This window comes from Tamandua tetradactyla, chromosome 1, assembly GCF_023851605.1.
Source record: "Tamandua tetradactyla isolate mTamTet1 chromosome 1, mTamTet1.pri, whole genome shotgun sequence".
Lineage (NCBI taxonomy): Eukaryota > Metazoa > Chordata > Mammalia > Pilosa > Myrmecophagidae > Tamandua > Tamandua tetradactyla.
The window spans coordinates 187,851,336-187,855,562 of record NC_135327.1 but is presented as its reverse complement, the minus strand read 5'-3'; the positions used below and the strand labels follow the sequence as shown (position 1 = coordinate 187,855,562).

The window sequence follows — 4,227 nt, the reverse complement described above, 5'->3', positions numbered from 1 at the left end:
TGTATAAAGGCTAGAAAAGGGCATGTTCACTCTAAAATTGGTGAGGAGAACCAAGAATAGCAAAGAAAACAATAACATATACTTAGGTAAACCACTTTATAGCTCAGGAGGAGAAGGGAAGCCAAGGAAATTAAAAATTTTCTGAAATTTATTTAGAGGAAGAAAACTAGGGTTCTGAATATCTGTATAATTGAATATCAGAGTAATTCTCAGCTGTAGAATTCTCCTGAGAGATCAGTATGCATAATTCCTTTATTTACCTGGTAAAGATATATTTGTTGTAAGAAATCCAACATGAACTTAGAAAAACTGGGAATTTTTCCTTCTGATCTTTTGTTCCCTGTAAAATTATTTTCTGCTACCAGACAGTGGTCAGGAATTGTATGACTTTATAATCCAGGCTGAGATGAGCATGCCTGACTATATAACTAAAACCAAGATTATTTCAGTGTGAAGGTACCAAATGCTTCTAATAAATGACCACAAAGTAAAAAGAAAGCAATTAGATATCTAAAATTCTGACAAATCCACTATTGAAAAAATTATGCTCAAGATGTTTCTGTGTTTGTTGTTATTGGACTGCTTATGCTCCAAAGCAGAAGTCTTTACAAGCATGCACTTATTCCAAGGTCTCAAGTTCAAGTTGGTGATGGACAATCTGAGGATCTACTGTGACTTCCTATATATGTTGGAGTAACAGTGGCTGTTTATACGCTATTAAGACATAGTATATTTTATAAGTTGTCCTGGGAGGAAAGGGCTCACTCCAAGTGGCTTTCAAATATCTTCCTCAAAGCAGACCTTATTATGTGATTTGGCCCCCAGGACCCACCTAGGGAGGGCTGAAACTAGACTGACTTCTAGATCTAAAACAAAGGTTGGCAAACTATTGACCAGAGGCTCAATCTTACCAATTGTCTATTTTTGTAACATTTTATTAAAATGAAGTCACACCCATTTATTTAAATATTTCTGGGACTGCTTTTCCAGAGTTGAATTGTTATGATAGATTGAATGGCCTGCAAGACCTTGCATGGTTATCTTCTTTTTTTTTTTTTCACATAAAAGTTCACTAACACCTGATCTAGAAGATTTGTAATGTAATCTTATTAACCACACATGACTTGGCTGCTCTGGATACACACTGTGCTTATACTGACTGCTTCTTAAGTATTGCAATTGGATTTCTAAAAATCCTAATAATCAATATTCCATTTAAAATTGTAGCCACTGTTGTGGGTATGAAATAGTATCTAGTTCTGGCCTTAATGTATATTTTTGTGTGATGGATGTAGTAAGCAACATTTTCTGTGTTTATTAGACATGTATTTATTTTGAGAAGTGTCTATTCAAGAGTCCAGTCTATTTTATAAAATTGGGTAGTTTAATTATTTTAATTTTTATATGAAGGAGTTCTTTATATTTTGGCTATGATTCATTTGCTGAATATATATATAGTGCTAATGTAATCACCTGGTCTCTGGCTTGCTTTGTTTCTTAATTTTGATGAACATATGAGGGTAGTACTTAATCAGTTTATCAAATTTAATACCTAGTGCTTTCCCTGTCTTCTCTAAGAAGCTATGCTTACCCAAGGTCCAAAAAAGTATTTATTTTATTTCTGAGAGGTGTTATTGTTTTAGCTTTTATGTTTCTGTCTATTGTATTCAATTTTAAGGTTGCATTCATGCTATCACAGGGTGCAAAAATTCCAACTTCAATATTTCATGGTAAGCAAATCTCCTTGCTCCAGGCGGCTCTTTGATATTTCTCACATTGACCTCTCTTTGCACAGCACTCTCCTCGGGGTACCCTTTACTTGTGTTCCACAGGTTGTAAATAAGGGGCTTCAGAATAGGGCTGAAAAGGCTATGAAATAGGGAAAAAGGATCTTCTGTTGCTTCTCAAGATAGTTAGAGTTTGGGGTCATGTAGGTGACAATGGCACTTCCATAGAAGAACCCAACCATGTAGAAGTGGGAGGAGCAGGTGGAAGAGGCCTTTCTGTGCCCATCTGTACCCTGGATCTTCAGTATGGCAGCCAGGATGCAGGTGTAGGAGATCAGCACCAAGCAAAGAGGTCCGACTAAGATAAACACACAGGCTGCAGAGTTCACAGTGGCTGAGCCTCATGTCAGCACAGGGCAGAAAGGGCTTCATAGAAAAAGTGTGATTTTTCGAGGTCCACAGAAGGGCAGCCTCAGGATGAGAACCACATGGACCAGGGCCAAGAGGAAGCTAAACCCCAGCTAGTGAGAACCAGGACAGTGTACATTCTCCATTTCATGATGACAGAGTACTGTAAGGGGTGGCAGATCGCCATGTACATATCATAGGACATCACCACCAAAATCAGGCACTCTGTGTGAGCAAAAGCAAATATAAAAATGTCTGCATTATCCACAGAACAAAGGAGATAGTTCTTTTCCTTTCTTGTTTTCTAGATTTGTCAACATCTTAGGGACATTGTTTGAGTCATAGGACATACCAATGACAGTCAGATAATGGGGTTGTGCAGCCTGCAGTCCACGCAGATGAGTTCCATAATAACCCTGTTCACAGCAGGGTGAGTGCATAGAATAAAAAGAAAATTCTAAGGAGGAAAGACTCCAGTGCTGGATCCTCCTGAAGTCCTATCAGGGTGACTTCTGTTCAATTGTTTTCCACTCCTGTGGCAGAGATAAGAAGTCTGTGATTGCAACAGGATGATCAATACCAAAGAGCAATTGAAGACCAAAGAATTTACTGAATGCTGAATACCTCACGTTTGATGGATTGTCTGTGATTTATTTTTGGATATATTGTAAAAACTAACTCAATGTGTATCACAAAATATGAAAAAAAATTCCTTTGTAATGAAAAGAATAATAGAAGCAATATAATATATATGTAATATATAATGCAATATATTATAAGATAAAATGTATACTATATAAATAATATATCATATATATATATAATATATATGTGATATAATATGATAACACACTTGCACATATATATACCTATGTTGTTTTGTGCAATTCAAGTGTTATGGCTTCCACTTCAAGGCACAAGTCTTGATTATTAATGTAGTTAGAAGAAAGATGACCCCGACACATGCTGCAATTGAGTTGGTTTCATTTCCCAGGCTTCCTTGCCTTCTTAGTTCAAGATATGAAATTATTATGGCCTGCTGTTCTTACTGCTTACATATCCATTTACTTTCCCTTATGCTTTTCTATCTACTCTTTTTAGAAAGGAAATCCCTTCTAAATAACTTCTTAATTTGCAGTTTAAAAAAATTCTAAGTATCTTGTGTTCCGATGCGCACTAACTCTCCCTGGAAGCTTACTCGTGTACTTCTTTCCCATTTCTAGTGTTTGTAGTTGTAAACTAAAGTTCTTAGTTACCTCTTTGTCAGCACTTGATACTTAAATTTAAGTGGACAGTGAAAGGATTCTGTGGCTACATGCAATAAAGTGAGATACAATTAAACATGACATTTCTGTAATTTTTAATGTATGATATTTAAAAAAGGGAAACCTAATTTACATTAATAGTGATTCTATTTAAAGATTCTATTTAAAGATGTAACTGTATTTTGCTTGGCTTTTCTCTTCTTTTTTTATTATGACTTAATAAAGAGATAAATCTCAGGGCATATCTTACTTTCTGCTATGTTAGAGTATTTTGTCCTCATCTTTGCTTTCCAACTTTGGAAACTCTCCTCACCTTTTTATCTTTTGAACACCTTCTATTTTGATACCTGTTACAATGCTAGCAGCCTATATCTGTTCTGATGAATTGAGAGTGGGTAACAGAGAATGGGATCAGTTGGCCCACCAGTTGCTTTATTTTTTCTAGGGATCTTTTTGTGGGAGGTCCCCTGGTCTGCCTAGTCAACAGAGCAGCTCCAAGGACCAAGAAAAAGGAATGGCCCCATCACTTTGAGGCACTATGTGTCCAAGTGACTTCTCTTTACACTTCCTTCGCGATTGTTCCAGACACAGCTTGAGAACCATTTTTATTTTTAAATAAGGTTAAAGTTTAAAATGAAACAATATGGGTGGGCCACGGTGGCTCAGCAGGCAAGAATGCTTGCCTGCCATGCCCAAGGACCCGGGTTCGATTCCCAATGCCTGCCCATGTAAAAAAAAAAAGAAACAATATATATATATATTGACATGGGCAGCCTCTGGGAAATGAACCCATGTCTCCAGTATGGCAGATGAGCACTCTGCCACTG

At 36.7% G+C, this 4,227-nt stretch overlaps 1 pseudogene; it reads right to left on the bottom strand.

Annotated features, from left to right (window-relative positions):
• Window positions 1-1,771: 1,771 nt before the first annotated feature.
• Window positions 1,772-4,003, bottom strand: LOC143682131 (olfactory receptor 2A5-like; annotated as a pseudogene).
• Window positions 4,004-4,227: the final 224 nt, after the last annotated feature.